The sequence below is a fragment of the Microchirus variegatus genome (assembly GCF_963457635.1).
Source record: "Microchirus variegatus genome assembly, chromosome: 10".
Classification (NCBI taxonomy): domain Eukaryota; kingdom Metazoa; phylum Chordata; class Actinopteri; order Pleuronectiformes; family Soleidae; genus Microchirus; species Microchirus variegatus.
This window is the reverse complement of record NC_139811.1, coordinates 8,084,120-8,100,195: the sequence shown is the minus strand read 5'-3', so window position 1 is coordinate 8,100,195 and position 16,076 is coordinate 8,084,120. Positions and strand designations below refer to the sequence as shown.

At 41.4% G+C, this 16,076-nt stretch overlaps 1 protein-coding gene across 1 annotated transcript in view; it reads right to left on the bottom strand.

The window, feature by feature from the left end:
* usp43b (ubiquitin specific peptidase 43b) overlaps positions 1 to 16,076 on the bottom strand; it is a gene marked incomplete at its 5' end in the record, with an annotated part of 70,939 nt that overhangs the window by 42,579 nt on the left and 12,284 nt on the right. The window lies entirely within an intron of this gene.

Here is a 16,076-nt window from a genome sequence, read left to right as displayed (position 1 = left end):
ATTGTAGTTCTCCTAGTGTGCTAGGGATGAGAAAATCATCCTCCGTTTGTTAGAATCTATATTCTCACCATTATTTGTCACCAATTCTTACAAACTGGAGCCATTTTCAGACATAAATGCATCTCTAAAAGCAGTTACATTGTCAAATTCTTCAGTGATCCGTCACACATTTTCCATCTTGCAGTGACTTTCTGTGAGAATAAACTCAAAAATCAGGACTTCCATGTAATGCAGATTCAGCATATTTCTGCATGGCGTTGGCAATGAAGTGATATTGAAAATTGAGGGGGGGGGGGGGGGGGGGCACAGACCTAAACATAGCCCTGAGGAAACCATTTCCTTGAAACTTTTCATATAGTCACAGCCCACACACACAGATAGAAAGCTGACCTTGGAGGAAGATAAAAGAAGAAGGGGAGCAAAGATGAAAAATAAACATTAAAACTGAGTCTGATCACTGAAAAAAAAAGACTTGGGCAAGGTCACGAAATAAATGAGAGGGAGGATGGCACACGCAGGGAGTATCTGAAAACTATTGCTGTGAGTTAATGACACAGAACTAAGTGAAAAATCTCTTTTACAAAAATAAACAGACCGCTCCAGTTCCACTGTAGGCGCGCTAATGGCGCTAAAGGAGCTAACGCAGCTAACATAGCCGTTACACAAGTTCCCCACAATAACAAATGTTTCCTTCAGCTTATTAATACAAATGTAAGTCGCAAAAAACAGAGTTCTAAACGAGAAATGAACTAAAAGAGTGCTTTGCTTAAGACATGTAGAAGAAACACAAGTAGCTTACCAGGAACATGTGAAGCTAGCGCAACTGACGGGACTGAAATGGGACATAAACTTAAAAAAAAAAAAAAAACTAAATGCTAGTGACAGTACAGCAGGGACAATCAAGACAATCAAACACAGGTGTGACACATTGGGGGGGGGCACACAATCAGAGAAGACAGGACAGGAAGTAAAACTGGACAAGGTACACACAAAAGGAAACACTTCAAAATAAAACAGGGAAACAAGGAAGTGACAACCAAACCGAGGTTGAAAAAAAAAAAAAAACCTGGCATGAAGAAAACAGAACAACAAAAAGTCCAAACAGAATAACAGTTCAACATAAAGCGCAGAGAAGATCCAGGTGCTAAGCTAATAGCAACAAAAGCTATTTGTATAAAGTGTTAAAGCATTAGAATGGTAGCTAAAGCCAGGTAAACAGTGCAGTCAGGGATTAGTGCGACCATTTACTATAATTACTATAATTTATTATAATAAAATTAAATAAACAGAAGAGGGTAACAGGTAATCCCTAAAATGTTTACTAGCATGACAGGCTACAGTATACAAAAACAGTAATAATATTACAATTGCCAAACAAAGAAATACTATTTATTAGATCTATCTATCTATCTATCTATCTATCTATCTATCTATCTATCTATCTATCTATTCAGTATAAACAGTGGATTAGGTTCTTTTATATCACTTTTTTGACTGTATTAGTGATGTAACTTATTACTTTGGACACCAAGTAATCACTAAAGTAATTTTAATATATTTGGGGTAAATATGTAATCAGTAACTTCCTGAGTAACAGGAACAACAGAGTGTCTTTCTGCATGAAAAACAATTTCATTCAACTTTTTATTTTATAGCCGTGCTTTGAAATGAGTGCATTCCCCTAACCGGTAATTTCACATTCTATCATCTAGCCAACTAAATGTCCTGAAAAAAAAAACATTCTTTCTGTCAGCGAGTGGTGCTGCTTCAAAGGCCATCATAATGTGGCGCATACAGACACCTTGTTAGCATTTCTTTGCTCGCGCGTTATCACTCCCACAAAGACAGGTACTTGAGAGTGCATTAAGTCTTCATATCGCTGCAGCTGATGCTGTTACACCAGGCTGGCATTTTCCAAGCCCTCTGTGTTGACACACACACACACACACACACACACACACACACACACACACACACACACACACACACACACACACACACACACACACACACACACACACACACACACACACACACACACACACACACACACACACACACACACACACACACACACACACACACACACACACACACACACACACACACACACACACACACACACACACACACACACACACACACACACACACACACACACACACACACACACACACACACACACACACACACACACACACACACACACACACACACACACACACACTGTGTGTTTACTATTCCACTGATTTCTACCTCCTGGTCCACGGTCCTGGCTGCCACTGTTCCCAGGCTGGCAGGTCAACCATGACCTCCGCTCACAAACAAAGCTGAAAAGAGGGTTTAGAATTTCTAAAGGAGGGAGAGAAGTGGAGGGCATGTGTGTGTGTTCTGGGAACTCAGTATGAGACGGACAGCCACAGAAAGAAGAGGAGAGTCCTTTACAGTTCAACCACCATTTAAAAAAAATCTCCAGTCTGTTCTCCAGAAAGCATGCGAGCGTGGCAGAAAAACTAAGTGCAAGCCTGAAACTTGACCTTTCTGCTGCTGCGTGCTTCGACAGGCACCAACAATGACAAAGCTCGACCTCACTCTTTCCTCTTTGCATGGATGTCAGAGGGTTTTTTTTTGTTTCCTTTTGCTTAGTCAAAGCGTCAGGAATTCCAAATGAGGGAGGTTCCGTCCAGCTGATCTTGTTACTGGTTCATTTAAAGCTCCCATAGAGTGGTCCCATCGCACATATATGTGAGTTATGGAGGTCTACTTACATACATTAGCGTGTTTTTATGGCCAAAAATCTCCTAGTTGCTGCAAACGGGCCGATTGTCCGGAGTCAGAAGACACTGTCGCGAGTGAAACACCTCCACAACGGATGTTCTTCTTCTTCTCTGGTTCAATGTACGCAACCGGATGTGCCCGGACTAGTGCCCGGACTAGTGCCCTGCTGTTGAGGAGACGGGATCCTTACGTAACGATTCCAGGCTTTTTCAGAGCGCTTGCAGAGCCTGTAGTGGCTGAACTCTTTGTTTTGAAACTTTAGGGCTTCATAAACAAAGTGATGCCGCAGATAAAACGGAAAACAGCGGTATTGTAACTTCTGGTCTATGGGAACTTTAAAAGATGCAATGTAAGGTTAGGAAATAAAGAGGGCATAACCTCTCAAACTCCTATCCCCCCCCCCCCCCCCCTCTGCATACTTGGTAATGGATTCCATCGCTATCTTTATGTGGAGATAACAAAGCAAGGTTCTGGCCCGGCCAGAAAGTGTCGGGAAAAATCAGTCTTATCACGTCTCAGAAATCCATGTCAACAGACTGCACGGCGTCAACCGCGTGTTAACGGTAGCTGTCGACGCTGTGGTGAGAAGTTTTGGTCGGGGGTTATACACTCGCTGATATAACTCATCTAACTGATCGTAGCCAGATAGGAATCCGCCCTCCCCCCCTCCCCTCGCCGAGTGAGTGACTGCTGCTGCTCTAACAAATTGTTAGAGTTAACAGACCTCAGCAGATCAGCGGTGCATCTCGAGAGGTCGCTAACTGAGATTCTATCTTTGAAATTGGGTGTCGGACAAAATATGGCAGCTTCAAACTGATAAAAATGCAACAAAACAGGCAGAGGGAGGGGGGGGAAGCTATTTTTAGAGGCAGGTCTGACCAACTGACGGCTACTCACCCAGAGGGAAAAACAAGGATCACTTTTAATGCTCAACTTCATTAGGATTTACAGGAGCGCCTGTGTGCTTCAGTTTAAACTCAAATGTGGTGGTTTTGTTTGAGCTGGTGCCAAAGTTTTCAGTCCACCTCTGGTCCACACCAAAGAAGAGCCTGAGTCAGCTTCTGAGGGCTTCTGAGTGTTTGAGCTATAAGTGAACACGCCACCAATCCATCACCTCACTGGGAGCATGAGCATTGTTTTCTTCACAGGATCTTTGTACCAACAGACCACACTACCGTTTGGGGTCACTTAGTTAAAAATGTCCTTATTTTTGAAGGAAAAGCACTGTTTTTCAATGACCATAACATTAAATGAACCAGAAATACACTTTATACATTGTATAAATAAATAAATAAATAAATATATATATATATATATTTGTATATTCTGACATTTTACAGACAAAACAAATACTTGATTAATCTCTTATTTTGAAAATAATAGTTGCAGCCCTACTATACACTCTTTTCTGCTAGCACAGAAAGTCAGAAAGTTTTAATAAAGGACCAAAGTTACTGATTTATCATAAAATGAGTTGTTAAGAAAGCTAGGGTTAGTTTTACATTAAAAAAAATATATATTTGGAATTGCTAATATCCAGAATGTGTGAGGCCAGAGTCCTGTCCACCTAATCTTAATCTATAAAGCCCCAGTAGAGGGGCAGGTGCCAGGTGCCCCAAGGAGCATAGAGAGGATTAAAACTTGAATCCCTCAGCCTGGAGATCTTACAGTGCTGTAATTAATTGGTGTGATTTAGATAAATAACAAAGATATATAACAGGCGACTGAGCAGTTGGGTCAGAGGTCACTGGCCGACTGTGAGTTTGACTGAAAGCGGTGGAGAAAAGCTGAAAATGATAAACACGAGTGTTGCACAGCTGGCTGCTGAAAAACCAGACAGCTGCCTCAAATTGTTCATTTGATTTTATTAACGGCAGTGAACGCCAGATGATATAAGGGGGCGTTACAGCATCATAAAATATACTGACAATGTGGGAATACTGGTTTCCAAGAAAGATTCTTCAATACAGTACAAGAACTAGAACATTTGGTGTTTCTTTATTGTTGCTTTCAAGCTGTAAATGTGACATTTTTACACTCTGACATACAGTACATGTTATTTTGTTTTATCAGCCTTGTTATAGCTCCCATAGAGTGGTCCTATCGCACATGTGAGTTATGGAGGTCTACTTACATACATTCATTTGTTAATGGTCAAAAACTGATAGAAATCTCTCCTCACTGAAGCTCTCGTCAGCCGCGCTGTTTCAGACTGAAATCTCACCCCCAGAAGACAGACTGTGTTGTGATTGGCCAGCCAACGAGAGCTTTCCCAACTGTCTTGTGATTGGCCAGGTACCTAGAAGTGACGTTATTAGCATGTCAGCTCTCAGAAGCGCAGCTCCCCCTCTGGAACGGTGGATGCACTGCTACTCATTATCAAATATTGTGAAATTGCTTTGTCACGACTCCCCGCTGTAGTCCCTCATTGACCCAGAGTCAGAAGACACTGTCGCAAGTGAAAGACCTCCACAACGGAAGTTCTTCTTCTTCTGCGGTTCAATGTAGGCAACCGGAAGTGCCCGGAGCAGGAGGATCTGCTGTTGAGGAGACGGGATCCTTACGTCACAATTCCAGGCTTTTTCAGAGCGCTTGCAGAGCCCGAGAATACAATAAAACCCAGCGTTCTCAGCAGTGGCTGAACTGTTTCAAAACTTTAGGGCTTCATAAACAAGTAATGGCGCAGATACACACCAAAAAACAGCGTTAATTGGAACTTCCGGTCTATGGGCGCTCTGTGTTCACCATTTTCAGCAGAGAGGATGCACACACACCAATACTACTTCTACTCTCAAGTCCAAGTCCAAGCCAAGGCTGTTGACTCCTGGTCATCTGCACTTGAAGTAATCGTGAAGATTAACGCAGCACTCCTGTCCCACTGGGGGGAGGCTTTCAATAATTCACCTGAAAATGTTGCAGGGAGTGATTTATTTCAGTCAGTAGATTCACTGGCAAAGGAACTCAGACACTCAACTTCTTTCCACGATAGCGGAAAATACAGGAAATGTGGGCCCCCATCTCCGTCCGCACAGACCACCTGTCTCATCCTGATGGGTTTTCAGGGACTGAGGAGGTAGATCGTAAAGGGGGGGGCGAGTGTTCCCAGTAATGGCCCTGATGTGAATAATTTAAACAAGCTGCAGAAACACACAGCGATGGACATGTGGTCCTGCTGCAGAGAGCACTACAGCGAGGCGATTGAGAACAAGAACTTAAAGCCCCTGGTGATCGTAACGGAGAGAAGGAACGAGAGGGAGAAGATACGCAGAGTAAAGACACTGCGTGTTAATCGATATAGACGGATGGAAGTGAAAGGCGGGTTTTTATTTAGTGACTGAATGAGTAAAAACTCAAAGTAGTACACACGGCTGATATAAAGAGCATTGATAATTAATATAATAATGGACAGTCAGTCCCCTTTCAACTTCCTCCTGCCGCGTGCACATATCTCTATAAATAGTCCCGGGAATAATGATAGTGGAAGCTTTTCTTTCCGACTCTTGTGCACATTATTCCCCATGGCTGATTACTCTGGGTGAGGCCGCGCATGTGTACGGACAGGCTAAAGTGCCCAGACATTGACTTTAAATGACCTCAGGGTTGTGACTGATTGACTTCTGTGTCGACAGCAGATGTGCAGTATACGCTTGTTCCCGTCTGCTTTTGTTTTGACTGACAAGACAGATAGGACGCTTTAAAGCAGGTCAGTACACCTGTGTATGTAAACGTGACGTAACAAGCGTCTTTTTTACGGTCAGTCGTCATGGAAACGCGTCATGCGTTAATGTGCGTTAACGTGCCCAGCACTAATTACAAGACATCGCGATATCTGTCTAACTGAAGAAAACAAAAGCTAAAAGTGCAAGTTTTTTTCTATTTATTCACAACATTCTCCACCTTTATTCTGCAATAACCTCACTCTTCTTAAGTCGGGTAACTTCCGCCCAAGTTTACCCACATTTTCATTTGAGCAGCGCCCCCACAAGGAGACAGGAAGTAGTGACGCCTGGCGAGTGAAACTGGGCAGTGGCTGTTTAAGAGCCTGAATTTATTTATTAAAATATCTATATTTGAAAAACATAATTGTACAGCTAATGCAAGATGGTGGCCTCTGTCTTCACTGACATAAGCAAACTGGTGGGAAGTGCGTTCAATTTCTGCCAATAAGGTCTTAATAAAGTACTAAAAACATCTGAAATGTTCGGTATGATTTAATTTTAAAGAACGTATTGCTGCTCATAGCCAGTGTATAATGAAGAAAAAAATCCCATTTGCGGGAGGTAAGAGATGCCATGAGACGAATGAGAAGCCATTGTGGAGGCGAGAGAGAGAAAGAGAGAGAGTGAGTGAGTGAGCAAAGGCCTTTTTTCTTTTTTTTTTATCATGACCAGATGGAAATGAAAGGCTCTCAAGAGAAATGAAAGAGACAGAAAAATAATAAGTGTGATGGATCAGGTAGGCATGGTGACATGGAACAAGAGCCATGATGAGATGAGATGGGATGTCAGGAGGGGAAGCCGTATTCTTGTGGCTTAAAAAGTCTCTGTGCTCATTCAATAACACTCAGTGTCAAAGGGAATGTTGCAGTTTTGGGGATTACCGCGTGTACAAACGAGCCATGTTTTAAAAGCGGAGTGTACATTTTTGAGCGATCGCTTTATTACCCGAACAAGCTGACCTCAGGGTGAGTCAAGTGTGTGTTAAATTAACAGAGCGGCTGTTGCTTCCTACAAAGAAAGAAACTAAACTGCCCGCTCTAAATAGCTCACAGGTATTGACGTGAGTGTAACTGACTGCCTTCTGGTGTTTATGTGACATCCCACGTATAAGCGCAGCAGTAGGTTGTCTGGAGACGATGTCTTTACAGCGACAGGGACATTTTTGTGACTTTTAAGGTGAGGGGGTCGCGCCGGGGTCAAGAATAGAGGAGGGTTGGACACACACTCGCTGTGAATTGTCTAGAGATATACTACCATTCAAAGGTTTGGGGTCATATATAAAAAAAATATATTTTTCCATTAAAAGTCACACTTTTATTCATCAATAGAGTTGCAAAATGGATAGAAAATATTGTCAAGACATTGACAAGATTAGAAATAATGATGTTCATTCAAAATAATAATTTTGCCCTTTCGTCAAAGAACCAGCGAAACGCCTTCTAACGCCATTAGCAAGCACAATGTACCATTAGAACACTGGAAATGGGCCTCTATACACCTATGTACATATTCCATTAAAAACCAGACATTTGCAGCTAGAATAGTCGTTTACCACATTAACAATGTATAGAGAGTATTTCTGATTCATTTATTGTTATATTCATTGAAAAAAAAAGTAATTTTCCTTCAAAAATAAGTGAATTTCTTAGTGACCCCACACAGAACACAAAATACTTTTAAGCTGAAAAGGGGACGTATCGCCACCTAGTGTTGTGGAGGCAGAATTCCTCACTTGTGCCAATTGGTTTACTCTGACATTATCCAGATTTCTTTGTCAGGAAAACCGCCGGTTTTGTCACATATAAGTTCTGATTATGTGCAGCCAATACTGACCTTTTTAATGGAATAATTTATGGTGCTGATTTGTTTGCTGGCAGAGAGTTCGATAAGACAAAAACACCACCCACCACCACGTTGATGGACGATGAAAGGAAGCAAAAACACAATAGGTATTTCCCAGTGTGTGTCAGACAATTTATTTAAATGGATCAGGTAAATGTCACCAAATCAAAGCCAATTTGGGTTTTCATTTGCTGAGGAAACTCAACAGTAAACAGCTTCTGATTAAGCCATGTCACACTTTTTATCCCTTTTGACTGAAACTTTGTTTTTGGAACATATTTTAAATAGTGCTGGGCACATAAGCACGTTAACGGTGTCAACATTGACCCTGGTTAACGCATGACGGACCAGGAAAAATTAGTCTCTAAAGTAACGCTAAATTTTAAAAACAGAGGCACACATACGCAGTACACAGGTGCGCTGGTTCACCGTGCTAAAGGAGCTAACGCAGCTAATGGAGCTAACTGGTAAACGGTGCCTGGACTCCGGTGCCGCAGCATGTAAACATGACGTCACAAGTGTCTTTTTCCGGTCTTGCGTACATACGTTAACGTTGAAACCGCTAACGCCGGTTGTTAGCGTGCCCAGCACTAATTTTAAATCATATTGTTTTTGTCAGAACTTAGTGCTGATCGAAAATCTCCGAACGATCAAAAAGCAGCATCTGTGCTTCAAAACTTATACAAAAAAATGAGTGCTGGACACGCTTACAACCGGCGTTGACGCACGTACGCAAGACCGGAGTAAAGGTACAGTTTACCAGTTAGCTCCTTTAGCTACCATAGCTTCTTTAGCGCCGCTAGCACATCTACAGTCCAACTGGAGTGGTCTACTACAAATAACCAGCGTACCCGTGTACTGCGTATGTGTGCCTCTGTTTTTAAAGTTTAGCGTTACTTTAGAGACTCATTTTAACAATCGAGAGTCACTTAAACATGACGTCACGCGCGTCTTTTTCCCTCTCAGTCGTCAAGGAAACGCGTCATGCATGAACGTGCGTTAACGTCGACGCCGGTATCGTGCCAAGCACTATTTAAAATAATTTCCAAAAAGGAAAGTTTCAGTCAAAAGGATCAAAAGTGTGACATGGATTAATCAGAAGCTGTTTTCTGTGATCATGCGAATGACTTTAAATACGACCAGAGAAATCATTCGACACTAAATGTTCCAGGCTCAATATGAGCAACAATCAGGAGAGCTGTAATCTGTCTCTGAGTCTCCACAGGAACATGAATGACAGAAGTATTGTATTCTCCTGTAAACTAAGGACCAAACTTTGCTGAAGAATAAGACTTTGCGTGACGCCTCTAAAGAAGATTTAGCAGCAGGAGAGGCTGAGGGGGAAATTAATTCTAATGAAGGCAGGTCGCTCTCCTGAGCTGATGAGGTTTATTATTACCCTCCTGCTTTCTGTGGCGGCTGCTGATGACTGCGGTGACACAGATGAAGATAAATTGACTTGCGCCCGCCGGAGCCTCCAGTACCTGTCAGTTATGTGCAGCATGAGTGGCTGTCACAACAGGAACGTATAATACTTACAGATTAACAAGGGTTAAAAAGGTGTAATATTACAGGAATACACATTTGCTGTGGCTGCTCTGATTGAAGCGTGCTCTCTTCGAAGCGGCGATCTAACACACAGACAGAGGGGAGGGTTGATAATCATCGCTCTGTAAAATAAATCCATTCATCTTCTGCGGCAGATTCAATTGAACTCAAGATTACACATTAGAAGTGAATTTGGTGTGACAGGAAGGTCCTCCCTGCCTAAATTATTTCTATCAACAACTCTAAACTCTTTAAATCATTGCAGTCACAGCCTGGTCTCAGGCAATTGAATTGACACACTGAAAAAAAAAAAATAGTCCACTCAGCAAATCAGAATCGTTTAAACGGCCGGGGTCGGTGTTGTGTGCCAATCACTCGCAGCGGGGGTGGTGGATAATTTCTACGTGTGAGGACATTTTCTTTATATTAAACAAAGAAACACTTTGTTGGTTTCATTTAATGGAGCCGATTTAAACTTTTAACTGGTGACTATAGTAGTTACTGCTCGAGAGCGGCGACCTTGTTTGCTTTTGTTTAAAAACCTCTCCACGACTTAATGAGGAAATGTTTTCTGGGCCGGGCTCCCTGCAGTGCAGTTTATAGAAATGTCCTTTTTTTTTCTTTTTTTTTTTTACTGTTCTTTTAAAGCAGCGGTGATGCATTGTGTTGTCTGAAGCCGTCAGACAGTTTCAGCTTAATGGTGTCTGCGCCACAGAGAGCAAACACCAAGCAGACAAAACCACCTTCTTTTTTTTTTTTTTTAAGGAAGCAACAGAAACCTCAAATGTAACCTCCATGACTGAATATTTCTTGATGGACATCAACACAAACGCCTCTCATCTCAGCGTGCATTTGGTGTTTGAGGGGGCTAAAGGCTCTGAGGCAATCGACACTGATCTGTGTTTCTGGTGAGAGAGGAGAGACCTCAGAACACAGCGAGGTCATACTTCGTGGCGCTTCCCTCCTTCAAGCTGCTTTTCCAGCTGGGCGGCTCTGAGTCACAGAAAACCATTTCAGCTTGGCAGAGCAGGCACAACCAAACACAGCAGATATGCACACACACAGAGAAAAGCACAGATGGAGAAAGAGACAGACAAACACACACAAGAAAGACAACAGAACCACTCATATGCAGCTCTGACATGAGTGAGAAGCAGCACCAGCGAAGCACATGAGGGACAAGGAGAAGTTCTATGTGGGACGGCTGACACCAGTGCTGATACGCAGTGCAAAATGCTGATAGAAAGTCTATTTAAAGGGGAAATACCCTATTTCTCCAAGTGAACCTAGTTCCCTGGTGTCCTAATGAACATGTCTGTGACAGGACGAAACACCACAGGAGTTCAATCACCCTGCCAAAACAGCCCTGTTCAGAACGCTCGCTTTAGTAGTATCTATTTATGTCCACCTTAAGGGTCCACCTTAAAAAAAAAAGTAAAAAGTAAAACGAAACTTAAGGGACAGGAGATGACATCAGCCACAGAGGCTACTGGGAGCTAACAGCAGTTAGCATTTGGAAAAGTGATCATTTGTGCAAGAAACCGAGTCTGTTTGGAAGAAAAAGAATGACACAGACTCGGAGAAAATAATCTCTTTTGTGGAAGTGGCGGAGGAAATGGCTGCAGGCCATCACTGGTCACAGCTCTCGTAAAATTACGACTTTTTTCTCATAATATTACGACTTTATTCTCTAAAGATTCAATTTGGCCTTAATACTTTCTGGTCTTAATACTCTAGTATGACTATCAGAGAAGGCAAAAAAACCTCTGAAAATGTCCTGCTGGTGAGTAGTTTTCCCAGTACGATTTGTGACCAACTCCTTATGTGCTTGACAGGATGATTGACATCAGTCGAGCAGCCCTACAGTCATTAGATCAGATGCATACATTAACTTTTAGAAAAGCATCAGTCTAGAGTCGATTAAAATGCAGGACAGGGACATCTCCCTGGCTGAGAGATGTGCTTATGTAGGTGTTTGGTTAAAAAGTGATAAAGAAATTAAATATGAAATCTTGTTGGATGCGTTTGTGATTTCAGTTTCAGTTTCACTGAAGACTGGAGGTGCAAAAACAGAGCGTCTGACCCTGAAAACTAAGGTGCAACTGGGATTTCCTTACGTCAGGAGAGATGACCTATATTATATTGTTAACTCTCAACTGGGGAAATCAATTAATCATTGATCATTCACTGTTATTGTAGGTCAAAAAATGGGCTGTGTTTTGGAGAACCAGATCAGTAGAATTAACTGGTAATATTTATTACTGTTTAAAAATCAAATGAAAGGTTATTGACAATGGGGGGTGAAGGAAAATGCAAATTTATGGGAGTCTCCATTCACTATATTGGAAGTTAGTTGACCATAAACAACATAGACGAAGAATAAAAAGGTAAAAGGTGCAACATGATGACGTATATATATATTATTGTGGGAATATTTGCTTCTTGCACTCAGCTCACACTTACTCTTCCTCCACTCATCCGTGATTTATTTGAACTATTATTGGTATGCCAAGTTTTCTCACCTCCCTCAAGCTTAAAATACTTATTTCAAACTATCAGCTGCGACATAACACGTATAGATACTGCGTCGTCGTGTGTCAGCTGGACACACTGAGAATATATGAACTCTTGCAGCCAAATCCATCCAAATTCAAACGACGACTCCCTAAAAAGCTGTGTCAGGTTTAAATCAGAAGTTCGACGAGACAACTTGAGATACCTTCATTGTCACAGTGTGGAAATGGAGAGGCATAAAAGCACCGCCTCTAGTGCATTTTGTTCTTAGAGAGGATCGGTTGCGAGGCAACAAAGTGACCACAAATTGTTCAGCGGAGCCATAAATCCACGTGTAATTTTACTTTCATCTTGCTTACTGGTTTTTAAGTGTGGTCTGATGCTGAGCAACATAAAAGGTCAAAGATAAAAAAAAAAAAAGGAGTGCTCAACATTTCTGAGTGACTCTTGGACTAAAATTAGCAGGCATATGCAGATTGGAGGGGTTTGTCTTTCTGTTTTTTTTCTTCCACAGTTGTGGTCTGACCTGACAAACACACACACACACACACTGTGAAGAGCACCAAGATGTCTTTTACATCTTCAACTTCAGTCTCTTTTTCAAACTCAGCAGCAACAGAACGAACACTGGAAAAGATGCAGACTCCATGACTACAGTGCCAAAATAAAGTAGTAGATGGTACAATGACAATGTTCATCTGTGTGAAATGTTTACATTACTGCAGTCATTTGACCCGAGAGTGAATTCTATCCATTTCCGATGAAGACAAAAGGCAGATGTTTTTTTGACCAGTGAAAAAGGTGTTTTGAGCTATGTGTGAGAGAGTGTATGTGAGAGGTAAAATTGTGAATGTGTAAGGTAAAATTGTGTATGTGAGAGGTAAAATTGTGTATGTGTGAGGTAAAATTGTGAATGTGAGAGGTAAAATTGTGAATGTGTAAGGTAAAATTGTGTATGAGAGGTAAAATTGTGTATGTGAGAGGTAGAATTGTGTATGTGTAAGGTAAAAGTGTGTATATGAGAGGTAAAATTGTGTATGTGAGAGGTAAAATTGTGTATGTGAGAGGTAAAATTGTGTATGTGAGAGGTAAAATTGTGAATGTGATAGATAAAATTGTGAATGTGATAGGTAAAATTGTGTATGTGAGAGGTAAAATTGTGTATGTGTGAGGTAAAATTGTGTATGTGAGAGGTAAAATTGTGTATGTGTGAGGTAAAATTGTGAATGTGTAAGGTAAAATTGGGTATGTGAGAGATAAAATTGTGTATGTGAGAGGTAAAATTGTGTATATGTAAGGTAAAATTGTGTATGTGAGAGGTAAAATTGTGTATGTGTAAGGTAACATTGTGTATGTGAGAGGTAAAATTGTGTTTGTGAGGTAAAATTGTGAATGTGTAATGTAAAATGGTGTATGTAAGAGCCAAAAATAGTGAATGTGAGAGCTAAAAAAAGTCAACGTAAGACCTAAAAGAGCATATGTGAGAGGTGTGTTTTGTGTATGTGAGAGGTAAAATTGTGAATGTGTGAGGTAAAAAGGAATTATGGCCTACCCATACAAATGTCTGACATGGATGAGGTATAATATCTTATTAAATACTCTCAGCTTCACCTCTCTTCGCTCTTCTCTGGGCTGCACAAGTGTCTCTTTCTTCCTGCCACAAAGAACCACATTCATAAAGAGAAGGATGGAGAGAGAGAGAGGGAAGAAGAGAGAGGGAGGGAAAGAGAGAGCTTCACACTTTGTTTCCTCAGAGATAAACGTTCAACAAACCCAGAGAGAATGTAGGCCACATGAGTTAGAGCCATGGAGAGTTAGCAGTAAATGTTAGAATGTGTGTATGTGTGCGTGTGTGTATCTGTGTGTGTGTGTGTGTGTGCAGGACTGTGAACTGTCACCCTCCCTTACAAATAAAAAAAATGGTTCAGCGCGACACCCTGGGTGGTATGGCTCTTTCTGTGTGATCTGGCTCTCCTGTGCTAAGTGCTAACTAACAACACATGCTTAAAAACAATTACCAAACCGACACTGGCGGTGGAACTAGCAGCCAAAAAAACAAGGATTGAACTTGCTTACAAACTCCTTGGCTGTCAGTGGAAACGTGCGTGGACTGGTAAACGCCGGCTGTGACCCTGGATGACTCGACCACCAGCGCCGCGACAGCTCCAGAAAGGATGGCAATGGCATAATGGAGATAAACACTCAGGTAAAAGAAAAAACACAAGCAAACAACTCCACAAAAATGATAATCACAGCACACATCTGATCCTAAAGCTCTAAAGGAATGTGATTTAGACACTTTTCTTTCAGCTGCCCTTCTCCCACTCTCACTGAGGCCCTCTTCACAAAGCGCCTTTGTGGGTGGTGTCGTAATAACAGCCTGCATACCGCAGCTTTACTGTACATTCTTACACAGATACAGAACGTAGAGATGTACTACAGCGGGGAAACAAAGCAAAGGAATAAAACAAGGGAGTAGACCATGAATCACCAGGAGACAGAATTAATAAAATCACACCCCTCCCTTTCCTGATATTGAGCAGAACCTCTCTCTCTCTCTCTCTCTCTCTGACTGCATGTTTCCTCTCTGATAAAAACTCTAATCCATGACAACCTTGATGTCTGCTAAGAGCGCACACTGGCTGATGGCAGCAGGCCTGGACAAACATGAGAGACAACTGTCAGAAGATGTTTTCTCCTCTGCAGTGCGGCCACAGTGCCTCACTCTCTCCCTCTCAAGCTACAATGCAAGCCGGAAATTAGTTATAATTAAATATATTGTCGTCCCCTAATAAAATAAACACTGGGCTTGACCAATCAGTGTGTATCATTCATTCATTCGTTTTCTCAAAATAAAACCAGAAATAAAAAAAACAAGATATGGTTCATATGTTTAAAACACATAAACATCAGGAGAAATCGTGGGTGTGAGTTGTGTAGTTGTTCTATTATATTTAATCTCGTAAATCTGCGACTTTATTCGTAGATTTGCCACTTTTAATCTCCTAAATCTACAACTTTATCTTCTCGTATATTTGCCCTTTTTTATCTCGTAAATCTGCAACTATATTTGTAGATTTGCCACTTTTAATCTTGTAAATCTGCGACTTTATATTCTAGTATATTTAATCTCGTAAATCTGCGACTCTATTAGTAGATTTGCCACTTTTAATCTCGTAAATCTGCAACTTTATTTTCGAGTATATTTGGAACTTTTAATCTCGTAAATCTGCGACCTTTATTTGTAGATCTGCCACTTTTAATCTCATTTTTTCATACTTGGCCCTAATACACCGTGGTAAAAAGCTGCCCAATCATACCATAATAATCCTCCAGTCTGGCCATACTTCTTCTTCTTTGGTTTGTTTTGCAGGCCCTCTGATAGCGTTCTAGTAAAGGTGACTTCCGGGTCACGTAATTTGCATTTATCAAAAATTGATTAAATTGGAAACACCCGTTTCGAATGATAGGCGGACTTTGACCAACCGTAGACGATACATCAGAGTTGATGTACTGACTGTTGGTACCTGGACTCCACAGAACATGCTTGCAACAAAGCGTGGCTGTTCATTAAGAGCTTTGTTGTACAGTTGACTGCAGTGAATGCATGTAACCATCTGTCAGATTTCTTTAGAGAAACCAAAAAGAAAAGCCTCAGTCAAAGATCATCACCCA